Source organism: Lygodium microphyllum, chromosome 8 (assembly GCF_053477565.2).
Source record: "Lygodium microphyllum isolate KBCC chromosome 8, Lygodium_microphyllum_v1.1.10, whole genome shotgun sequence".
In the NCBI taxonomy this organism is placed as follows: domain Eukaryota; kingdom Viridiplantae; phylum Streptophyta; class Polypodiopsida; order Schizaeales; family Lygodiaceae; genus Lygodium; species Lygodium microphyllum.
Window position 1 is genome coordinate 20,585,897 of NC_141142.1, and position 13,967 is coordinate 20,599,863.

Below are 13,967 nucleotides of genomic sequence, written 5' to 3' on the forward strand. Positions count from 1 at the left end.
ATTTTTGAGAATATGTTTTCAGTAAATACAAAGGCACGAAAGATTCAACTCAAGCAAGAGTTGAATACCTTGAAGAAAGGAAAAATGTCTATCAATGAGTATGTTTTGAAAGTGAGGAGCATTGCAGATGCTTTGGCAGTGATTAATGCAATGCCTGATGATGATGATTTAGTTTCATCCACTTTGAGTGGCCTTAATAATGAGAAGGCATGGAAATCATTTGTTACTTCAGTATATGTACAAAAGCCATTTCCAGATTTTGATGAGCTGGTCTCTCTCATGATTATCAATATGTAGAGTGACGTCTAAAAGAAATGGTGAACATGTCCAAGTATTCTACTCAAGTTCAAGAAGGGGACATGGTAGATCCTCTTCGAAAGGCCGTGGTATGGGACGCACTAGCGATAACCACCAAAATAGGTTCAATCAGCAATTTGGTGAAATGCAAGTTTTAGAAGGTCGAGAAAACTTTAGAGGCAGGGGGAGCTTTAGAGAAAGAGGTGGATGGCAGAACATAGGTTCCGAAAATTTTGCTATTATTTGCCATTATTGTTGCAAAACAAGTCATATTACAGCCCATTGTTATGCTAAGAAGGATGATAATCATAGTGGTAAATTGCAGCAAGGAAACTATGCATCATCTTCACAATAAAATAAAGAAAAAATGCGTGTTTGTTTGTTATGTAACCTATGATGAATGCAGTCACAAGAAATGGGACACCTGATGATGTATGATATGTGGATTCAAGTGCATCTAATCATATGACTAGTCACGTTGAATGGTTTGGAGAGATCTAGGACTTACAAAATCTAGGTTATGTGCAGAGGGGTGATGATTTATACCCAATTTCACATATTGGAAAGGTTCCCTTGTCCTTGTATGATGGCCAAACAAAGAGTTTGACATCTTCAATCACAAAGAATCTAGTGTCTATTGGCCAAATGGTAGAGCAAGGGTTGCACGTCCGATTCAATGCAAAAGGTTGTTTTGTAGAACACTTTAATGATAAGTGTAAGTTGATCATAAAAGGAAGTAGAGTTGGCCACATGTTCACTTTAGATTATGGAATTCCTACAATGGATGCTTCTATGTATGATAAAGGAAAAGGAGTGCTTGCAGACATTGAAATATGGCATAAACATATTGGACATGCAAATATACAAAGATTGAAATTAATGCGGTCCAGAGGATTGGTTACAAGGTTGCCTTCCTTTAGAGTTGTAGAATTTCATAAAGTATGTGAAGCATGACATTTTGGTAAGCAAGCAAGACAACCCTTCTCGCATGATAGAGAAGTGAGTAGAAAAATACTTGATGTAGTTTATATAGATGTTTGGGGGCCTACATCGAGTATATCTCTTGGTAATAGCAAATACTTTGTCACATTTATTGATGTGACTGTTCAAGGAAGCTATGGGTATATTTCATGAAGAAAAAGAGTGATGTACTTGAGTACTTCAAATCTTTCAAGGCAGCTATCGAAATAGAAACAAGCTTGAAAGTGAAGTGCTTGAGATCAGATGGAGGAGGAGAGTACCTCTCTAATGAGTTAAGTCGCTTCTTGAGGGCTCATGGGATAAAGAGACAATTTACTTGCAGGTATATCCCACAGCAAAATGGGGTTGCAAAAAGAAAAAATCGGCATATTGTAGAAGTTGCACAGGCATTAATGGCTGAAAAAAATATGCCAAAATATTTTTGGTCTGAAGCTGTCCATACTATTGTCTACATTATGAACAGAACTCCCACATCTGCAGTTTATGGGATGACTCTTAAAGAATGCTTTACTGGTGGCAAGAAGCCCAATGTATCATACTTGAAGGTATTTGGTTGTGTGGCATATGTTCATGTGCCAGATGGGCTACGGAAGAAGCTTGATCCAAAGGTTGAAAAATATATTTTTATTGGATACTCTTTAGAGCAAAAAGGGTATTGTTGTTATAACCTTGTCGTAGGTGAGTTCAGAGTGAGCAAGGATGTTATTTTTTATGAGATGAGCAGTTGATATGCACCTATTGGTGATGTATTACATGATGATAATGATCATGATAGCTATGTGTAGAAAGAAAAGAAACAATCACGAAGTCTTAGTGGACCAGAAACATCATCTACTACTACACCATTAGTGAGCCCTTGGTCTGGGAGACTAAGGCATAGCCCCACATCTTCAGGTGGATCTATAAGTGTTGCGAGCAAAGACAAAGGAAAGAAGAAAGTGCTGGATGGTAATGATGCATCTACTAGTCATTTGGGATTTGATGGAGATTCTAGTGGTTCAGAGAGTTTGGATAATGAGCTTGGTATTTCCTCAATCAGGACACTAGATGTACAGAGAGCTCATAGTAATGTAAAGGCTCCATTGAGTGATCTAGTGGTATGCAAGTCTAGCAAGGTCAAATACCCTGTTAAAAGATTTGGTTTTGAAGGTTATGCAACTCACCATTATGCTTATATGGTGAAACTAGTTGAGGATGTTGAGCCCACTTGTTTTGAGTATGCTATTGGTCATGCTCATTGGTATGTAGCAATAGATGAGGAGATGGTTGCATTAGAAGCCAATAAGACTTGGGATTTAGTACCCTTGCCTAAGGGTAAGAAAGCTATTGGCTATAAGTGGGTTTACAAAGTCAAGCATAATGCAGATGATTCCGTTACCAGGTATAAGGCTAGGTTGGTTGTAAAAGGCTATACTCAAATATATAGCATAGATTATGAAGAGACATTTAGTCCAGTTGCTAAGATGGCAAGTGTTAGATGAGTGATTGCCTTGGAAACAACCAAAGGTTGGAGTTTGCAACAAATGGATGTTAAGAATGCCTTCTTGCATGGTGAATTGCAAGAAGAAGTGTATATGGAGCAGCAAGCAGGTTATGAGGATTTAGAGCATTCCACATATGTGTGTAGGTTAAAGAAGGCGCTCTATGGGCTAAAGCAAGCACCTAGAGCATGGTTTAACAAAATTGGAGAGTATCTTGTGAATATTAGATTTTTTATTTTCGATGCTAATCACTCACTTTATGTGAGAAAGGGAGATGCAGGTTTGGTCATCATAGTCATTTATGTAGATGACTTGATTATTACAGGTGATAGTGACAATGAGATTGCTAAAGTTAAGGATTTCTTGAAGAAGAAGTTTGAGATGAAAGTTTTGGGTGAGCTCAGATAATTTCTTGGTACTGAGATGATTAGATATGATGATGGTATATGGCTATCCCAAAGGCAGTATGGCTTGGATATGTTATCCAAGTATGGTATGATAGCATGTAAGTCTCTTTCAGTACCATTGGAGAAAAATGTGAAGTTGAGTGTTGACGTTGGGGATGAGATAGAAGACCCTACTATGTTTAGGAGGATAGTAGAGAGTTTGATTTACATGACTATCACAAGGCTAGACTTGAGCTATGTTGTTGGTCTTGTCAGTCAGTTTATGCAGATGCCTAGAAAGCCTCATTTGGATGCAGTTAGATGTATATTGAGATATGTGAAGTCCACTTTACATTATGGACTCTTTTATGAGGTAGGTAAGGATGTACATGTCTTTAGATACACAGATGCGGATTAGGCTGGTAGCATGTCATTGGTAGCATGTCAGACAGAAGATCTACTAGTGGATTCATGTTTTCCCTTGGTAGTGCACCAATTACATGGAGCAACAAAAAGCAACCTAGAGTTTCTTTATCGAGTACAGAGGCTGAGTATAGAGGTGCTGTTATGGCAGCATGTGAGGTGGTATGGCTACAAAAGTTATTAGGTGATTTGGATATGCAGAGTGATAGTCTAGTTGTCATTCATTGTGACAATATGAACAACATACAACTAGCTAGGAATCCAATGTTTCATCCTAGGACAAAACACATTGAGGTGCACTACCACTTTGTGAGAGAGAAGGTACTTGCAGGAGAGATTGACTTGGTATATGTCAGCACACAGGATTAGATAGGTGACATTTTCACAAAGGCATTGAGTGCAGAGAAGCTTCGAAAGTTCCGAAGCTTACTTGGAGTTGCAGAGATAGAGTTAAGCTTGAGGGGGAGTGTTGAGATGGCAAGCTCAGCACGTGCGGACATTGATGATGGACCACTTGGCTAGATGGGTCCACACATCTACACTTAGCATAATGGTCATCATTATGATACTCACATGGTCACTGACTTATCACTTATTATATTTAGTTTGTTACACCTACTTATAGCTGGCAAAGTTATAGTGCCAGTTGAATAGTGTAGTTTGTTATGCACTATTTGACTTAGTAGGCCACTTTCCTTTATGTTGTATCTTATCTATACTTTGTGTACATTGTATAGTGTGTGGAAGAAGAAGAATAAATCAACAAGAAAATGTTTTGGCCTCCATCTCTCTTCTTGTGTTCTTGAGTGAGCTTCCTCTTGTGTATACAGTGTGTGTTTGGCACAGTAGCTCAAGCAAGTCCCCCCACCACGTGATTCTTGACAAGATAATGCATGAGTGAATGAGTGGATGAGTGAACTAATGGATGAGTGGATGAGTGAACAAGTGTGAGTGTGAGTGCACTAGTGCATGAATAAACTAGTGTGGGGTTACGGGTGTGTGCATGAGAGGTTGTGGGTATGGGGGTATGGTGAGCATGTGGGAATGGTGGTGTGTGGGGGTGTATGGGGGAAGTATATGGAAGCGTAAGGTGCATGTCGAAGTAAGTAGGTGAAAGTAGGAAATTGGAAATTATGTATGGAAGTGGATGCATGTAAGGGTAAATGTGAATGGAAGTGAGTAGGTGAGTATGTGAGAGCAAACTAGTGGGACTAGGTGTGCATGTAATGGGAGGTAGGAATTATGTGTGTAGAAGTGAGTGTCAAGGTAGCTAGTTACTAAGTGAGGTGTGTTCATAAGTAGGTGAAACACAAGTGTGCATGAAGGTATACATGAGTGTGTTCACACAAGTTAGTGGGATAGCAGTGTACACATGTGTACGTCCATAAGGGTGAGTGTGTATGATGGGTGCATAATGGGTGTAAAGGATAAGTATGTGAAGAGTGTTATATGCATAGTAAGTGTGTGTCCTATGCTTGGCGATGTGTGAGTGAATGGATGTGGTGTATGAATATCTATAGGGAGTTAGAGAGTAAAAAAAGAGTGCATGTGTGAGGAGGATGAAGGTGTGTATGGGCACATAGGGAGTGCACATGGGTTGGGGGTAAGTGGGTGTGTGTAACTGGTATGTGAAAGTGATTAAATGGGGTGTGAGGGTAAGTGAGTATGTGACTAGGGAGTGTGCATGGTTGTGTGAAGTAGGTGCTATTAGCATATTTGATGCATGAGCATGAGAACTAGACTTATAAGAGTGGATGGATAAGGATAATCGATCGGGTGGACAAGTGGATAGATGAGTTGGCACTAAGAAAGGCCACATGCAATGCACTAGATTGTAAATATTTCCTATTTAAAGAGGCACCAACTAATGGAATTAATACTCTATTATTATATCTTCTTAAGCTTATGGCTCTCATTGTCTTTGACCCTCCTTGGCATATTCTTCATGTGGTATCAGAGCAGCATGATCCTACACCCTATCCAATATTATTCTTTCTCTTCCACTCCTATTTGACTTTAAACTTTCACTTCCCATCTACCATAGTTGCCTTCACTATCAATAGCTTGGAAGACGACTACATTCAAGCCCTACAAGGCATTGGCATCTCACTACTTGTAACACCCAACCCAACCATCACCTCCTACACTAGCCATGTGTGAAGTCTTTGGTTCCACCATCATTGGCAATAGCAATAGTAGGCACTTGGCTAGCCTCTAGTTCCACCATCATCAGTAATAGTAATAGCAAGGGATTGACCATCATATTGCTAATAGGGGCCACCACATGCACCCTCCCAAGACCCATGTTCTTGGTTGACATCAAGGATGACTACAAGAAGGAGACACAAAAGGTGATCATGCAATGTGGGGTCAAGGACAATGGTGGGAGCATGATGATAAGCAGGGGAAGCTGAAATTGTTAGCACTAGTGAACTGACACTCCTAACAGTAGCAATGTCAAGTGCATATTACAAATAGGATAAGCTTCATAATCCATTCAATTAAGGTTATCAAACCTTAATAATACTAAGCCATTTTCACATTGTTGTAATTCTAACCAGCTTGTTTAGCCCCGTTCACACTATCAGTACCAAAAGTATGTTCACACATTATCCTAAACCAGTTTGAAAAAAGATTGTATTCTCATGCCAAAATCAAATTGTAATCCTTCTTATTTTTGTAGAGTTATTCTCATTTGTTGTGCATCATGTCAACTCAAGAGGTCATTGATAAATTCATAGGATTTGGATTCCACACATGGCAATCCAAGATTATGTATCTCCTCATGCACAAGAGTCTATGGGGCATCATATTTGGATGAGATACAACAATAAGCTTGGGAGAAGACTATGAAGAAAGTAATGAGAAAGCATTGGAATACATAGTAGTAGGATTGGGTGATGAATGTATACATCATATTGATGGTATTCTAAGTGTAAAGACAACTGCATGGGAGGAACTCAACAAAGTATTTGGCATCAAATCCAAGCACTCTAAGGTGAAATTACTAATGCAACTCTATAACCTGAAGTTCAACCCAAAAGAAGACCTTACAAGTCACTTGAACAAATATAGGGGTATTAGACAACAATTGGATATTCTTAAATGCACACTTGATGAAATGAAGCTAAAGCTATTTTATTAGTAAGATGTGATGTAAATGGTTATCAAAATTTAGTTGAAAGACTAGCTAATATGGATGATTTGGAGTTGCATGGCATTGAGGCACCCTTACTAGAGAGAGAGAATATTTAAACCCAATGGGAACACTTCAACTACTCATGACAATGCCTTCATCACTACAAGATACCCCAACCTTAAATGCAATCACTGTGGATTAACTAATCATGAAGAAAATAATTGCATAAATAAAGGTAAACATCAATGCACAATTTGTAGACGCTTGGTCATTTTGAAAGGGAGTGCTACTCCAACGAAGAAAACTATGCAAAACAAGGCACTTCAAAATCATGATGTATCTAAATCAAATGAATCAGATGATCTATCTCCATCTAATGGACACATGTTCTAAACCCCACAATTGTAATGTGGCACCGATCATGTAGCCAAGGGGACAACATTCCTATGCCATTTGCTTATATCCTAGTCACACCATATACTTATGATATGATAGGGGACTCATGAGGAGCAATCTTACTCTGTAAGCATGTCCTTGATGCAAGTGGCAATTGGTAATGACCAACCATGCATCAAGGCAGGGTTTGTTAGTGTATTTGATGCATGAGCATGAGAACTAAACTTAGAAGAGTGGATGGATAAGGATAATTGATTGGGTGGACAAGTGGATAGATGAGTTGGCATTAAGAAAGGCCACATACAATGTACTGGACTATAAATATTGCCTATTAAAGAGGCAACAACTAATGGAAGTAATGCTATATTCTTATATCTTCTCAAGTATATGGCTCTCATTGTCTTTGACCCTCCTTAGCATATTTGTTAGGTGCGTATGTGGGTAAGTTAGTGTGTGCCTATGGTGTGTATGATAGTGTGTGAATGGTGTGTAAGGAAGCACGAACTTAATTAAAACCCAAAGCACATATGATTAGTGACAAATTGAGAAACTCAAATGTCATGTCCTATTGCCAAATGCCAATGTCAACTAGGACACGCTTCAACTACCAAATGCCAACATCAATTCCACCAATGTCAAGTGTAAATATCAGCTAGTTGTGCTAACTAATAAGCATGTTAGCTACCAACACCACGTAAGGATGCTACTTGCACAAAACTCTAGCCACAAGTACAAATGATAGCTACTAGTATATAACTAGGCCAATACAATCATGTCTAAGGTAGCAATGAAGCACATGTAGGGAAATAGCAATCATCAACTACAACCAAAGGTAGCCATGGCTATATGCTCAATTTGCAATAAAATTTTCTATTTGTTTGACTCTTTTCACCTATTTACCCTCTTCCTCTCACCCTTCACATGCGTCCTTTCACCTTTTCTAAAGTTCTTTCACCTTTGATGGTCAACTTCTCACCTCTATGTGAAAGAAAAAAAAGAACCCACAACATAGGATTCTGCTTATCCACTTATCTCCACACCTTCATTCTCTTTACCCTCTTCTTGCCTTTCCACAACATGCAACCAATAATAACACAAGCCTATTATGTAGCTATTAGATGCTCAAGAATGTCTTGCATGCAATGCAAATCACATATGTTTCTTCTTGTGTTTCTATATTTTACAAACTTTCATTCTTTGCCACACTAACAATGTGACAACCATGTTAGATCTCCATTCTTGAATAATGTTACGAAAAAAAGTTTTGAGTTTCAGATTTTACATTTCATATTTATGTGTTTTTGTTGAGTTTTTGTATGGTTGTTTGAGTTTCTTTGTATTTTTTTTCTTAATCCTAATCATTTTGTTCTTTCCTTTCTTCTCCATTCAAGTTCTCTTATCTTTCTCCTTATCACCTTTGCAACCTTCTTGCCTAGACATGCATGTTTCAGAGTGCATGAGATTTGAATGCAATTGATTGATTCCATCAATGGATCCAATCATGCTTGACACCAAGCCTCCTCCTGGTTTATCACATGGTAGGAGTGTGAGAGCCTTAGCAGTTTCGCTATCCTATGTCCTGATAATAACGGAACCAAAATATTGGTCTAAACACATAGTGATAAGGATATTGGATGAATTTCTATTCTTTCAAAAGTTGCAACTCCATTTGGTGAGAATATATTACCTTGTCTTCTCGACACTCCACTCTAACTAATCGTGGATCCTCCTTTTTCTAACCTCAAGAAAGCAAGAACATGAAACTAGCCTTGAGATATAGTGAACTTACAAACTTATCTTCTAACATGATAGTGTAAAAGCTTGAAGGTTAAAAGATGGTTCCACAACCCAAGCAAAGAAATCCAATGTTGTCCCTCCTTTGCATCCATCACCAAGTATGCCCACAACGAGAGAAGAAGGTATAGAAGAAAAAGAAGGGGAGAAAAAAAATGGAGAGAAGAGCTTCACCTTGCCGGATTCCTCAGTCTCTTGCAATCTCACAACCTCACGTGCAACTTCAAACCCAACCCTCTTACTATGGATGGGAAGAAGAAGAAAATTAACAAGAAGATGTAGAGCTTCACTTTCTCTTAGGCCCTCACTCAACACTTCTCTCTCTCTCTCTCTCTCTCTCTCTCTCTCTCTCTCTCTCTCTCTCTCTCTCTCTCAACAATGGAGAAAATATGAAAAAATAAAAGAAAAAAATGAATGCTTAATAGTTGTACTAATAGAGCTTCCACAATAGTAAATATAAATGAGACCTTTCACCCTTATATAGACTAAAATTAGGGTTGGGTTTAGGCCCCTTCTCTAGGGTGGTGCTTAGTTTGCATTTAAGGATTTGCACCCCTTTACATTTTCAGAATTTTATAACTATGAATTAGGGTTTACACCCTCTTTTTGGGCATCCTATCCACTTTATGGACTCTAGGCCAATCACTGCTTGATATATACTTGTGCTTTAGCCTGATTAGACCTAGTTTGTGATGTTCTAAATACCAATTCATGTGTGTAACCAGCACAACACTTGCAGGTGAGATGATTACAATTATGGTTGATAATATAATGTGCACAAGAGTGAGCCAAGGTCTCATAAAATACTACTGCCATGATATTAATATGTCCATGAAGTACTACAAGTGCCCACATAATTCACTGAAGCTCCCAAAACAATAATCTGCCAAAAAATAAATCTAACACTTTTGCTTCGACTTCCTTCCACATATCCTATCAACAATGAGAGCTATGAGAGGAATGTAGACAAGAAGTGTGCAAACTACAAAAAATTTTGAAATATATCTTCAATCAAGATAATAGACATTGGACTTTTTATTTTGTGGTAATTTTAAATACCCAACATTTTAAGAAGTCACATCATGATATTGAAAACAGGAAAATATGGTCGAGAATAGCATTATCAATGTTAGACCTTTTGGTTAGAAAATAAGTTTAGATGCTTCTTTTTAACATTTTACTAGAGATAGATGAGGTCCGATAGAATTAGAAGAAAGCCAAATGTTACATTCGACCACACATTGTTACTAAATTAATTGCTTATTATGCATTCTCTATTTAGTAAATTTATGTCAATAAATTAATGACTCACTTTTCTTTAAGTGTTGATGATGATCTAGCATGGCCATGAGACCATTTAGAAACTAGTATTCCTAGTGCATCACTTAATGGGGTGATCAGAGCACTGTGACGGGGATATTTGGTACAGGCAGTACAAGTTATGAAGGGGGAAGGAAGTGTCTGCCAAGTGTAAGAGTGTACACAAGAACCAAGGAGTTACACATAAATGAAGATGGATTGAGTTCTAAGAAGAGGAAGTGCATTAGCATTGTGTATACGTATTTATGTGTGCATCCGGGGACGCCTGGGAACATTTACTTGTGTGTAATGAGCATTGCATTCATTTGGGGTCATCCTCTCCCATACAAGTCAAGGTTTAATGTATTTTCTCTCTTAATGAATTAAGGAGAGCAGGAATTCTTTCATTAAGAAAAACGAGAGAGGTAATTCTCTCACTAAGAAAGACGAGAGACGTGATCCTCTTCTCGAAGTGAGGAGAGAAGTGATTTTCTCTTGCTAAGGTCTAAGATTACACAAGCTTTTGTGTGGAAGTCAATCTTAAGGTTGAGGCCCAAGGCAATCTAATGAACTCTCCTTATCTATAGCTCAAGAAATGGTGAGATCTACAACTTTATGTTGGACGTTTTTCCATTCAAGCAACACACAGAGAGATATTCCAAAATTGGTGTTGCAGAGTAGGTCCTGGAAAAGCCACACCTTGCATGAAGATTAACCTTTCCAATCTTAGCACTCAAGTCTCTCTCCAAGAAGAGAAGCTCTTGGAGCCTATAAAAGGGAGGCTCTCCTTGGGTGTGGAGGAGGTGAAGGAAGCACCACTTTGGATACATGCAAGAGGAGGAGAGAAGGCGGTTGGAGTCTCAGAAAGTGCTATGGAAGCTTTGCTAAAATCAAGCACCAAGAAGAGAACCCTTTACATATTCTGTAGGAGATAAGAAGATAAATCAAGAAGATCAAAGGAACCAACTTCCGAGTTGTGCAAGTGCTCGCCCATTGTATACCGTGCAAGGATCTGTGGAAGTTCAAGCTTGCTAACCCTCGAGTTGTGCAAGTGCTGCAAAAGCTCTACTGAAATCAAGCTCCAAGAGGATATTCCTACACATATTGTGTAGGAGAGAAGGAGACACTCAAGAAGGATCAAAAGGTGCAAACTTCCAAGTTATGCAAGTGTTAGCCGATTGTATACTATGCAAGGAACCATGATCTTGTTCCCAAGATCTATAAGTTAAGAACTGGTTTATGTGTAACGAAGGAGCTTTCTCCTTGTCAATATTTAACTCCACAAGGGGGGAGACTAGCCCATCTTCCAGTCCCTAGTGTGTTATCAATCTCTCAATCTCTCTCTCTTTCTCTCTATATCTTTCTTTTCTCTCATTTGTTCTCTCTGTGCGCCAGCATAATATTCACCATATATCTTTTAAGTATATAAGAAGGTCGAGCGTGTGTCTCAGATCTTATGGCAATGGTATTAGAGCAGGTCTCTTTGCTTTTCTCAAAGTAAAGGCGATCATTGCAAGAAGAAGGTAAAGATGGCAATTGATGAAGTGCCTACAAGTGAACAATTACAGGCTCAATTGACAGAGTATCATAGCTTATTGGAGATTCCTGAAGTACATCAATTGATTGACAGTTTAAGGGCAAGGGAAGAAGCTACTTATTAAGGATCGGATCCTCCAAAAGATGGTGATGTTGGAGGAAACACCATTGCACCAATTGATGGTGAAGGTGCAAAGCATCCAATTGTTGAGAAGCTTCCTAGAAGGAAGAAGGACCTTCGTGTCAAGAAGAATAAAAAGACCTCACCTCTAGTGAGGTAGATAAGGAGGAAGTCATCTCCCTCAACAACCAGCTACTCCCCTGATTACTCTAGTTTCTCCTCCTCCTCCTCATCTTCTAGTTCCTACTCTCTTGGTTCTCAGTCTCATGCAATCCGCAAACAGACAAAGAGGGACCATAAGAGGAGCAAGATTAAGAAGACTAAAACTTTCGAGACTGGGGATAAGGACATAAAGTTTGACTTTTGCTTTGATAAGAGAGATCCTGCTAAGGTGTTAGCCTTTGTCAGGAAATTTGAAGTTGCTTTTTTTAATGGTAATTTCTCAAAAAAAGTCCAAGTTCAGGCATGTAGGCATGCCTAAGCTCAGGCATGTAGGCATGCACTTGAAAGACACTGCTAGCAATTGGTGGTTGACTCTCATTTTGGAGGGAAAGAAACCTACGACTTGGGAAAAGTTCAAGAAAAAGTTGTATGCTCAGTTCTTGCCTCCTGATTTTGAGAATGATGTCAAGAAGGAGTGGGATTTGCTAGGCCAGAAAGAGCATGGGAAGGTCACTAGTTATGTGGACAAGTTTTGGTCTACTCTTCTCAAGGTTACTCCTTTCATGAAGATTAGCAATGAACAGAAGAAAATGAAGTTTGAAGCTGGCCTACTCCCTCATTTACACAGAACCATGAAGGTATATCCACATGAAACCTTATCTCGCATGATGGAGTCTGCCATTATAGCTGAAAGTTTGCATACATCTGGTACATCTTGAAAGTTGGAGATGAGTTCTTATAGAGCTAAACAAGAGCAGCTCGATGATCAACCAAGAGACAGGACTAATCGAAGAAGACCTACCTCTACCCATGACCAATATTCAAAGTCAAAGGGTAATAAGAAGAAGCATAAGTATCTCTCACCCTCTAAGATACAAAAGTACAAAGAGGAAGGAAGATGTTTTCTTTGTGGTGAGTTAGGGCATATGAAGCCGGATTTTCCTCACAAAAGGAAGGAAGCAAATGTGATTAAAGACCCTCCTCCACCATCCTCAAATTCTATTCCGAATGTGCAAGCTAGCACTCATTCAAATGAGAAGAAGAGACAACTCTTAAAGGGTTGGGGGACACTCAACAATCAACGAGTTTTGATACTCTTTTGTCCAGGGTCCACAGATAATTTTGTGTCAATAGATACTGCTGAAAGGCTACAAATTCCATTGGATCGATTGGGAACGCCAATTGGATCAGAATCGGCATTTGAAGGACTTACAACCAATTCTACTCTTATCCAGGGGAAGTTGAATCTTAGAATTGGGGATTACCATGACCAAGAATCTTTTCTGCTTGCACCCATTGGTAACTGCTTAGGTATGCCTTGGCATTACAAGAGTAGACCTCTTCCTAATTTTGTTAAGAAGACCCTTGCATTCCAATTCAAGGGTTGGAACATAGTATGCATTGCTGATGCTGGAGAATGGCATGTGCCAATGGTTAGTCATGTTAGCATTTCTAAAGAAATGAAGAAAGCTATTTATGTGTATATGATTTTTGTGAGAGAGTCAAAAGAAGCTAATGATTCAAGGGCACTTGATGCCTCTAATGAACACACAATACCAACTAATGGTTCTAAATCTCAAACTTTAAAAGAACCCCTCTCTTTAATGATCAAGCCAGACATGATTTTGTTAAACAATATAAATATTTTTTTGGTGATTCACGCCCATGAGAGTTACCTCCTAAGTGCTCAGAAGATCACACAATTGATCTTATCCCATGCAGTTCACCATCTAACCAACCGCCTTATCGAGTAAGTGCAAGTCAGCAAGAAGAGATCCTAAAACAAGTAAATAAACTATTAGAAAAAGGGTTAGTTCAACCTAGCTATTCTCCATATTGCTCTCTAGTCTTACTTGTTCAAAAGAAAGACGGTTCTTTTCGTATGTGCATAGACTATAGGTCAATGCTAAGAATAGTGAATTTTTCCTTTCGGAAATTCATTACTTGGGCCA